This window comes from Dermochelys coriacea, chromosome 1 (assembly GCF_009764565.3).
Source record: "Dermochelys coriacea isolate rDerCor1 chromosome 1, rDerCor1.pri.v4, whole genome shotgun sequence".
In the NCBI taxonomy this organism is placed as follows: Eukaryota; Metazoa; Chordata; order Testudines; family Dermochelyidae; genus Dermochelys; species Dermochelys coriacea.
This window is the reverse complement of record NC_050068.2, coordinates 313,541,806-313,553,812: the sequence shown is the minus strand read 5'-3', so window position 1 is coordinate 313,553,812 and position 12,007 is coordinate 313,541,806. Positions and strand designations below refer to the sequence as shown.

General features: G+C 40.7%; 1 protein-coding gene across 2 annotated transcripts in view; it reads left to right on the top strand.

The window, feature by feature from the left end:
• The window catches only part of GRM8 (glutamate metabotropic receptor 8), a 481,798-nt gene that overhangs the window by 405,739 nt on the left and 64,052 nt on the right, over nucleotides 1–12,007 (top strand). The window lies entirely within an intron of this gene.

The window sequence follows — 12,007 nt, the reverse complement described above, 5'->3', positions numbered from 1 at the left end:
TACTGCACCAGCACCTGGACCCTGGGCCCTTTAAATTGCCGCCAGAACCCGGAGTAGTTGTAGCAGCAGCCGGGAGCCCTGGGCCCTTTAAATTGCTGGGCGTGGGCTCAGCAGCACTGAATGACTAGCTGAGAAGTCTGGCCCCAGCCCCACCCCTTCTAGGAGCCCAGAGCTGCCCACGCACCTTGCTCAGGACCCTGGCCACCCTGCTTATGTTACTTTCACCCCTGTCTATAGGGTGACCGTATGTCTCAATTTGGGCCAGGACAGTTCCCTTTTTAAGCTCAGTCCTGGAAGTCATGGCTTTTTTTTCCCAAAACTGGGCCATTGTTCCATTTAGCCTTGCTCTGGGGGGGGGGGGGGGCACGGAGCAATGTTCAGGCAAGAGCAAACAGGACAAATGTCCATTTTTGCCAAAAAAAAGTTGTGGCATCCGTGATGTCAGCTCCAGCGAGTGGCGACACCAGCCCCATTCAGCAGGACTCAGGCAAACTGCAATGCCAAGTATCACAGCTCAGGCAAGCATCAACACAAGGTGGCTCAGGCCAGCCCTGTGCACCAGGGCTTGGGCCAGCACCTGAACACTGACCATCTTTTACCCTGTGTCCCGTTTTCAGCGTAGGGAAATATGGTCAACCTAGACATCTATAAAATCATGAATGATATGAAAAGAGTAAGCTGGGAAGTATTATTTACCCCCTTCACATAACACAAGAACTAAGGGATCACCTGATGAAATTAACAGACAGCAGATTTAAATAAACAAAAGGAAGTACTTCACTCAGCACACGAGAACCTGTGAAACTCATTGCCATTGGATGTTATGAAGGCCAAAAATATAACTGAGATAAAAAAGAATTAAATAAGTTCGTGGAGGATAGGTCCATCACCGTCGATTAACCAAGAGATTCAGGGATGCAAGACCATGCCCTGGGTTTCCCTAAACTTCCAACTACCAGAGGGTGGAACAAGACGATAGGGGATGGATCACGCAAAATTGTCCTGTTCTGTTCATCCCCTTTGAATCATCTGGCACTGGCTGCTGTCAGAAGACAGGAACCGGGGTAGATGGAACATTGGTGTGGCCCAATATGGCCATTCTGATGAAGAGTAATGCCTAGTTTTTTTCTGTAGTCCATTATAACTTCTAGGAAAAAAGTTATCTTTCCCAGTTTATTTTCACCAAAATGAGTTGCCTTTTGAGTTGCTGATTTCTAAGCAAGGGTTTCAAACACAATGGAATACGGTGTCAAGTGGAATGCATGAGAAAATATTCATTTCACACTTGCAATGAGTTATTTTGCTGTGGGAGGAATGAATATAGAGAATTTTTCACCCACACAAATGTAACTGTAAAACAAACAAGCAGCAACAAAGGAAAAACAACTGGCAGGAGCATTTGGTACTTTAAGATGAAGTAAAGCATATTATTTTTTCTAACTGATGGATCTATTGAAAAAAATTAAGCCACACAAATACCAACAACCAAAAACAATTTACCCCTTATATTCTCTAGTAACATGCCATAATATATGTGTCAAATTAATACACTCAATTATCATTCTAATTCGATATCCTGTCAGCAGCCTCAATACACAACTGTCCTTATCTACCCAAGCTGCTTTTGTGGTAATATTGGGAAAAATATTTCTTACACAAATTCATGTGTGTTGTTACAATTTTTTTCTGTTTGTAAGTTAAAAAAAGTTTGTGAAATTGGAGCATTTAAAATTATCAATGTTTATTTCAAAATTTCATGCACATTATTTTTACTCTATTGGAATGCTTGAGAAAGATTGAAAATCATTTTTGTTCTGAAAATACAGAAATAGTTTTGTAAAAAAACAAGAGAACATGGTGGTCTCGAGAGGCCTTGGGGTCTAATGTATTAAACACACAACCATGAGTCACATTGTCCAGAATTACTCTATCCCTGTCAGGCTTTAATAGTACTTGGTTCTGATATAGAACTTTACAGATATTTTTTAGTCAAGTTGGTAAATGTTGTTATTTATATGGACACAGCAACAATAAGAGACAGATATCATAATATGGTTAAATGCAGAGGCCAAAACTTTATTTAAAACTATTATCTAGCTGAGGTTACCCCACCCCCACCCCCAAAGTACCCAGAAGGGTTTGTTCCAATGCAGATGTCAATGGGCAACAATGGCTTTGGTGGATTATAAAACTGAGGGTTGGTTTGCAGGCCATGCTCCCTTGCAACCCTCAGATCTTCCCAGTGAATTACCAAGCAAAATAAGATAAAACACACAAGTCTATGCCTAATACAGTAAGAAAACTGAATACAGATAAAACCTCACCCTCAAAGGTGTTCCAGTAAGCTTCCTTTTACAGACTAGTCTCCTTCTAGTCTGGGTCCAGCAATCACTCACACCTCCTGTAGTTACTGTCCTTTGTCTCAGTTTCTTTGAGGTATCCTTTGGGCTGGAGCTGCTATCTGTTGAGCCAGCTGAAGACTAAATGGAGGAGTCTCCCAGGCGTTTAAATAGACTTTCTCATGTGGGTGGACACCCCTCCCTCCCACTGTGTAGAATCCAGCTACAAAATGGAGTTTGGGAGTCACATGGGCAAGTCACATGTCCATGCATGACTCAGAACTTAAAGGTAGCAGCCATGGTATCTATGAATCTATGAATCTATGGTTCACATGATACCTTGAATGTCTTCAAGTAGACTTCTTATGTGGATTGGAGCTTTACAAGATCCATTGTTCATTAAGTGTTTCTTGATTGGGCACTTAACTCGCAAAATCCTTTCTAAAGAAGCTGCCCAAATGCCTTACTACGGTTACTTAAAATCAAACCAGTACACAGCCAATATTCATAACTTCGAATACAAAAATGTTACATGCATACAAATAGGATGAATAGATTCAGTAAATCATAACCTTTACAGAGATAGGTTACATGGCATATGTAGCATAAAACATATTCCAGTTAGGTCATATATACATTCATAAGCATATTTCCATAAAGTCTTATGGGGTGCAACATCACACTAGTATCACATAACCAGGCCTATTGACTGTCACTCCTGTACAAATTCCTTTAGAACATATTATTGTCAGTTCATCTTTCTGTATCTCTCTTCCCAAATAATGGGGATAATTGACCTACCTACATGTAATTGGGGACATCTTAAATCTTATATATTTTCAGGATTTCAGATATGGTAAATATCATTGCCCCATCTTACATCTAGTGAAACTGAGAGGTAGTCGGGTCTGTCTACACTTTGATCTGGAGGTGTAAATTCAAACTTGAGGAGACATACCCGTGCTAGTGCTGATTGAGCTAGTGTGCTAAAAAAATACAGTGGCACAAGTGGGCAAGCCAGTCTGAGTATATGCCTAGCATCCCAGATGAGACTGTACTAGGGGCAGCTAGCCTCTCCTGCAGCTTGTGCTGCCATGGCTACACTCTGTTTTTAAAATGCTAGCTCAGTCAGACCTACTGCAAGTATGTCTCCTTGAGCTGGAATATACACCCGCAGCACAAAATGTAGATAGAGAGGTTCAGTGGTTTGCCTAGGAAGGATTGTGGGCTAGTGGGTTAACAGGAGTCTTAATCTCTCATCCTGATTCTAACAGAGATTCAGTATATAATGACTTAGTTTTTCCATGCCTCTCTTTTCCCGGATTTAAAATGGAGATAATGACATTTCTCATAACATTCCAAGCTGGTGCATTAGTAATAATTGTATTTGATTCTGTTATTCAGAATCTTCATCCAGTCTGCTTTGTTTAGGATTGGATTATTTTATAACTGATTGTAGTAAAGTAGAAGACCTTGTCAAGCTTTAGGCAGACATCTAAACCTGGGCATCCAGGAAATGACAACCAATATTCAATGTGCAGGAAAACATCAGGCAGTGCAGTCAGGGACCGACATTTCACAGCAAACATGGTGAAGTTAGTAATGAAACTGACTTGACACTGCTATTGGCAAACCAGATTCTTGACAGTTTTTATTTCTGACTCTGTTTGCATTCTGATGGATTGGTTGCCCTTGACTTGTTTCCTGTCTAAACATCCATAGTTAAATATTTGTAATTTCAGCCTGTAAGTACACCCAGCCTGTCCTGGGAGCTATAAAAACTGGCTAGCAGGCCAAATCCAATGATCATCATATTTAGGCTTGTAATGAATAACATTCACTTTTGGTGAGCCAGTTTCAGATTAGTTTCTGAATGTAATGGTTCAGATTACTTGGCTGGACAAGGTACATGAGAGTTTAACTTGTACTTTGGGAGTTATAGATACATTATAGAATGCAAAAGGCTAAATATTAGACTAAATTTGTATTATATCATGCAGTTGTTTTGCTTCAGTGATGAACCTTTAGTCAGAAAAGACATAATTGTAGGGATCTGTGACAGAACTAAGCAAAACTCTTAGAAAGAGCTGTGGGTAACATTTTAGTTCTTGGTCATTTTTATAAATCAGGATTAGAATATGTTTTAAAAGCCACATTAACTGATACCCAGAAGTCTTGATGCTTCTGAAGAACTGAGTTGCCTGACTCTAAATGAAAACATTAGCCTGTTTGTTCAATTAATGCCATCAGAATACACTATTTATATCCTAGAGAGATACTACTGATTGATGACTTCCTCTGTCTATAGCTAATATTATTCAGCTCATTACAGCATTATCCTTAAAGAAATATCTTTCTGTTATTATCATTGAGTAAATATCAGATTCTGAACTAATGTTTTAAAAAAGTTGAAATACAAGGTAATTTCCTAATGATAAGTTATAATATTATATATCTTGAAGCAATTTTATGGGCCTTGCAATATTATTTAGGTAGAGCCGTGATGAATACCTATAAAACCATGATTTATTCTTCAGATTCTGTCCTTCCCAGGAAAGTCAGTGGGGTTGCCCCAGCAATAAGATCAATCTGTTTCTCTCTCTCTCTCTGTCCAGGTTCTGATATTGTCATTGGTCACTGTAGTATTTGAGGGAGGGCAGAATTTGGTCTATTGTCATTAATAATGGAAAGTCTGCTTCAAAAAACCTGTTATGGAACCTATTAATAACGTTAATGGTTGGACTCCTTTAGTGTCTAAGAGCACTGCTAATTAAATTAGTTGCTGAGTAGCTAAAGGAATGTAGGTGCTGGATTGCGAATATGCCTGCTGTATGCTGTACTGCGGCATGTACAGATCATGCCTTGTATTAACCCAGCTCTCCCAGCGTTATTTTTTTAGTTTTGTTATTAGAGGTTAAAGAACAAATGTAATTGTAGTGTTCATAAAAGGCTGGTACTTTTTACTCAGTGTTGTTATGAAACTGCATTCAGTCTGTGTTTTCACTAGTTAGCTGATATAATGAGTGTTAGGGCTGTAAATCTGAACAAATTACAACTCCATCAGGCATACATCTCCTACATAGTTGATTTTTATGATGGTTATTCCGGTTTAAATAGCAAGGAAGGCACGTTCTCTCTGTCCGGACAAATTAGTTCTAAAATTAACAAATATTGTAATTTAAGGAAATAATTATAAACACTGTTTTTGGTTATTATGCGGATAATCATTAAGATAGTGGAAAATGGCAGCTCATCATCTAATGCCTTTTTGCTAAGGGATCTTTAGACACATCTTGGTAGCACATAATTCCATCAAGGAGTTTGGTTTGAAAATTCAGAGGAGCCATTGAAATAAAATTAATAATCAGCTTTAAACTATTACCAATAATAAAATCTGAGCTAGCCTGTTCTGTACTAACCTAATGTGGGCAACAGATTAGGATGGATTTAAGGTAGTAATTTGCCTGGTTTTGTGCTGATGTTGTAGCTGAGAGTACTAAGAAGCTGGCACGCACAAATGTAATTAATAAAAATGAGCCTACCAGAAATGAAGTTTACCAAGGACTATCAAATAATCTGAGTGAGCCTCAGCCAACTTTAGCAGAGTCTAAGCAACAGAAGGTCTGTCTCTTGTTCAGCGTGGGTAAAATAGTCCCATAAGTGATACACTAATTATAATTTTTTCTTACTGGGACTTTCTCTTCTTTCTCCTCTCTCCTATCTTATTTTTGCCTTATTTTTATTTTTATTCTTCTAAGCCAAGTTTTTAAAAAATGGGTGTGTAAAGTTAAGCTCCTAAATCACTTTTTGTGAGATTTTTAAAGGCATTTAGGCATCTAAAAATGCAGATAGGACCCATGAGGGAGTTTCCAAAGCACCCAAACATGTAAGGAGACTAACTTGCATTTAAATCAATGCCCTTAGACACTTTTGAAAATTCTGCCCCTAAGTCCATAGTTAGACACCAACATAAATGACCTGATTACCAAAAGTGCTGAGCACCCAGCAGCTCCCTTTGACTTCAGTGGAAGTTATGGACATTCAGCACTTCTGAAAATTAGACCATTTATTTTAGTGCCTTAGTATGGATTTAGGAACCTAGCTTTAGGCAAACAATTGTGAAAGTCTTGTCCCATGTCTTCTCCCCTCTCCTTTTCATATCTTACTATCCTTTCTTATAACCAGTGGGTCTCCAGTTACATTCAGAGAAAAATGCAATCCTGTTAATTTATGAGTTGATTATGCCTTGAGGTTTGGGGTGCTTAATCCATTTTTATATTGTTCACTTTATGTTAGAAAAACTGCAAGGGCTTTTGAGAGTGTTGTAAAAGACTCTGGCCATTGTGAAATGTACTGAGTTACTTCAATACATTCATATTAAGTAAAATAAAGTTTTTAAAACATATGAAGTGCATAGCATACTGGAGGTTTATAGGTACATGGGGGTTCAGCTAGATGACCTACAGCAACATGTCTTTCCAGTCTTTAATTTATGTGAACTGGATTGCCGCTTCCCTTTCTGCGAGTAAAGGGGACCTCTAGCAAGTCTGGGGACACCAAAGAAAAGTAATGCTTGCTCTGTGGTATCATCCTGCTCTCACTCTGCCTCTATGGGAGTGGTCTCGGAGTGATCTGCAGGGATCCCTAGCAGTGGAGGAGGAGGAAGAGGGTGGTAGAGTGGGACGGAGCAAATCTGGGGGAACAGTTGCTTTCTGCAGCATTGTACCCTTCCCCAGACCCAAAGGAATACCCAAGTATAGAAGAAGTGCTGAGTGTGAAACTCTGTGAAAGGAAAATGACTTTGAAGATCACTGGGTGTCCTTAAATTTAGAAGGCCCAATTGCTTACTACTTCCTCTTGGGGAGCAACCTCCTCTTTCTCCTAAGGTTTAATGATGCAATGAAAATTCCATAAGCAGGGATTCACAGAATTTCCTGTCTGCTAGGGACCTTTTTTCCATGTCTGAGGCAATCTGGATCTATGAATCTAATCATCAGATTAGCCTAAAAAAAAAATTGGGAGAAATAAAGTGAAATAGGGGGATAAAACATTCCAATCCACCCCAGCCTCAAATATTGAATATTTCCTATTTTTACGTACATTTTCTGAGCCTTGAAAGATCACTCTGTTTTAGATAATTCTAGGCTTAGAAGACTAAAATGATTACATTTTTTTAAAGAAAAAAATAAGCAAGTTTGCTCTTCTGGGAAGTTTTTCCAATATTTGTAACATTATATTGTCATAATATGAATTATGTGGTACATATTTTGTGTGCCAGATCTACTGAAATGAAAACTATAATGTGAATCATTACTAGTGACCTTCTCAAGATGGGCATTTATTACCGCTGTTGTCACTGGATCATGTAACTTGTGAGACATTCAAATGTTTTTACCAACTACAGGAGTTTTGAGGAACATTCAAGAACAAATACTGCATAGTAGTAGATTAAAAGAAACCATACCAATTTTTCCCAGTTGAACAAGGGAAACACTCAGAAGTACCTGAGTGATTTATATATATATAAATAAATAAAATGAATGATGTATTTGTATGCCCCCCCATTACCTTACTATTATGTAAGAACATTAGAATGGCCCTACTGGGTGCCCCAAAAGGAATGAACAGAACAGATAATCATCAAGTGATCCATCTCCTGTTGCTCATTCTCAGCTTCTGGCAAACAGAGACTAGGAACACCATTTCAGTCCATCCTCCCAGCCCACCCATTGATGGACCTATCCTCCATGAATATATCTAGTTCTTTTTTGAACCCTGTTATGATCTTGGCCTTCACAACATCCTCTGGCAAGGAGTTCCACAGGTTGACTGTGCATTGTGTGAAGCAAAACTTCCTTTTATTTGTTTTAAACTTGCTGCCTATTAATTTCATTTGGTAACCCCTAGTTCTTGTGTTATGAGAAGGAGTAAACAACACTTCCTTGTCTACTTTCTCTACACCAGTCATGATTTTATAGACTTCAATCATATCTCCCCTTAGCCGTCTCTTTTCCAAGCTGAAAAGTCCCAGTCTTATTAATCTCTCCTCATATGGAAGCCATTCCATACTCCTAATCATTTTGTTGCTTTTTTCGGAACCGTTTCCAATTCCAATATATCTTTTTTGAGATGGGGCGACCACATCTGTACACAGTATTCAAGACATGGTCGTACCATAGATTTATATAGAGGCAACATGATATTTTCTGTCCTATTATCTATTGCTTTCTTAATTATTCCCAGCATTCTGATCGCTTTTTTGACTGTCGCTACACATAGAGTGGATGTTTTCAGAGAGCTATCCACAATGACTCCAAGATCTCTTTCCTGAGTGGTAACAGCTAATTTGGACTCCATCATTTTATATGTATAGTTGGAATTATGCTTTCCAATGTGTGTTACTTTGCATTTATCAGCATTAAATTTAATCTGCCATTTTGTTGACCAGTCACCCAGTTTGAGAGATCCTTTTGTAGCTCTTCACAGTCTCCCTGGGTCTTAACTACCTTTAGTAATTTTGAATCAACTACAACACCTCACTGTTTACCCTTTTTTCCAGACCATTTATGAATATGTTGAATAGTACTGATCCCAGTACAGACCCCTGGGGGACACCACTATTTACCTCTCTCCATTCCTAAAACTGACCATTTATACCTACCCTTTGTTTCCTATCTTTTAACCAGTTACCAATCCATGAGAGCACCTTCCCTTATCCTGTGGCAGCTTATTTTGCATAAGAGCCTTTGGTGAAGCACATGGTCAAAGGCTTTCTGAAAATCTAAGTACACTATATCCACTGGATCTCCTTGGTCCACATGCTTGTTGACTTCCTCAAAAAATTCTACCCACAGTCTTTAATGTATTTATCTTCACAGACTGATGTGCAGTAAAAGTGCTAATACTATACTTATCATTCAGAATTCATAGCAACACTTTTCCTTCATTCGTATTGGATGAATTATGTTGCTCAAAATAGTATGATTGCTGGTCTTGAGAATCAAGAGGATTGTAGAATAGCTTAAGACTCCTTGGGTATGTCTACTCTGTGATAAAACACCCATGGCTGGCCCATTTTGGTTGGCCTATGTCAGACTCGTGTGGCCTAGAGCCCAGGCTCTGGGACTCTTCCCACTTGTGGGGTCCCAGAACCTGGGCTCCAACCTGACCCCAAAAGTCTACACTGCAATTTTACAGCCCTGTAGCCTAAGCCTCATTACCTAAGTTCCCTCTAAGCTGCTCAGCTGCCTATTAAGCCCCACGCAAGGGCTCAGGGCTGTGGTGGGAAGAGATGCCTCTCCCCCAGCATGGACCTGCCATGGTGGGGAGAGGCGCCTCTATCTGCTGGCCCCAGCAAGAACCTGCCATGACGGGGGAGGTGCCTCTCCCCACCGTGCCCCAGCATGTACCTGCCACAGCTAGGGGAGAGGTGCCTCTCCCCCCGCCAGCCCAGGTGTTTCTGTGGGGAGAAAGAGCTGGGGGGAGTCCTCTCTACCTGCTGTAGCCTCCGGGCAGTCTGCATCCCAAACCCCTCATCCCCGGCCCCACTCCAGACCCTACACCCCCAGGCGGAGCCCTCACCTCCTCCCTGCACCCCAAACCTATGCCCCAGCCCTGAGTCCCTCACCCCCCCTCCCGCACCCAAATCCTCTGCTCTGGCCCTGAGCCCTGCTCCCACACTCCAAACCCCTTGGCCCCACCCCCACCACATGAATTTTCTTATGTGTGCTAATATAGAGGTGATATGTCACACATCACCTCCATATTGGTGCACATAACAAAATTCATTCCGTACGTGTGTGGGAAAAATTAGAGTCAGCTGACACTAAGGTTGCCAGGCATCCAGTTGTTGACCAGAACGCCCAGTCAAAAAGGGCCACTGGTGGCTCTGGTCAGCACTGCTGACCGGGATGTTAAAAGGCCAGTCAGCAGCGCAGTGGGGCTTAGGCAGGCTCCCTGCCTGTCTTGGCTCTGTGCAGCTCCCTGGAAGTGACCGGTATGTCCAGCTCCTAAGTGCTGGGGCGGCCAGGGAACCTCCACAGGCTGCTCCCACCTTGAGTGCCGGCTCTGCAGCTCCCATTGGCCAGGATGTGGTGGAGCAGGGCCTCAGAGAAGGGGTGGGGCAGGAGGCGGGGCAAGGGTGTTTGGTTTTGTGCAATTAGAAAGTTGGTAACCCTAGTTGACACAGGTTAGCCACAACTGTTTTATTCCAGTGTAGACATACTCCTATAGACTTGAGTGAGCTTTGCATCAGGCCCTTAGACCCAGATCATCAAAGATATTTAGGTTTCTAAACTCCCATTGATTGTAATGGGAGTTAGATGTCGAAACCCCTTTGAAGATCTAGGCCTTAGAGACTTGGCTTTATGAGTGTGTTTATGTTTTACACATCATTATAATTGGGCACTTTTGCTGTGAAGAATAAAATGAACCAGAAGGTCCCCTATGACACAGAAGAAGGGAATGGAGGCTCCACTGTCAAGTCAACATGGCTGTATGGTTGGTGCTTGGCTGCTTGAAGGCAGGGGAGTGGGGCTGTCAAGCAGATGCCTTACATGGTGTGCTGCTCTCTGAAATTTGTGGCAACGCTGCTGGAACTGCTAAGGCCAAAATGATCACCTTTGACAACCTGGTCTTATTCTGTCCTCTGCCAGTGGGAGGTGAAAACACCCATGCCACACAAAGGTTTATTATTGCTCTTTCATTTATAAATCCAGAACTGTGCTAGGCACTTTACAGGCAAGGATGAAGACACAGTCCCTGCACTTAAGAGCTTACAATCTAATTAAATAATGTACACATGAAGGATGGATGCAGCACAAGGGAAAGGGCCAGATTCTGCCATCCTTGCAATAATACCTTACTCTGTAAGTAGCTCTATTTAAAGCAGTGGGATCCCTTGTGGAGCAAAGTGCTACTCAACCTGAGTAAAGGTGGCAGAATGTGGGCGAAGGTGCAGTAGTTAAGCAAGAATCTTGTTAGATCCGTGAGTTTTCTTTACAGATTTTATTTTATTTTTTGTGGGGGAGACTTCCTATTTTGTTATATGTCATTGTGAAGAGATCCAGGATTGATGGCTCCTTTGAAACAAGGTTGCACTGCATGTATGAATTTTAAATTATAAAAAGATATTGGAATTTTTAAACCAGGAGGACTGAAGTGCAGCTGTGACATCTCTTTAAATTATTAATTATATTGTGGTGTAAACACATTTTTACCTACTAGAAATGGGAAAAAAGATATTCTTATGCATTTTGAGCAAAAGTTGAAGGATGAAAACATATAAACAGATAACAGGTTCTTCTTGGAAGAGATGGCATTATGTCTAAATGGAAGTGGATCCTTTCCTGGTCCTTTTTATTCTGTCAGAGTTGATGCATGGAGATTTTAATCTGTCCTTTTGCTGTACCAGAAATTAATTCCAAACCTACATCATCCACATTTCCTAATTAAATGTTGGAAAACTACTGGTATTTATACTTGCATATGATTAGTTTATAAACTTCTTTATGTAGGACATTTTGCTTTTAAGCTAGCCTGGAGTCAATAAATCTCTCTGCAGATGTCAATTTGGTCGGCAGTAAAGAGGTAAATAGAAACGAATGACACTCATCAAGCCCATGGCATGAATGATTTACTGGGCGCAATCATTTAACACTTTCATAAAG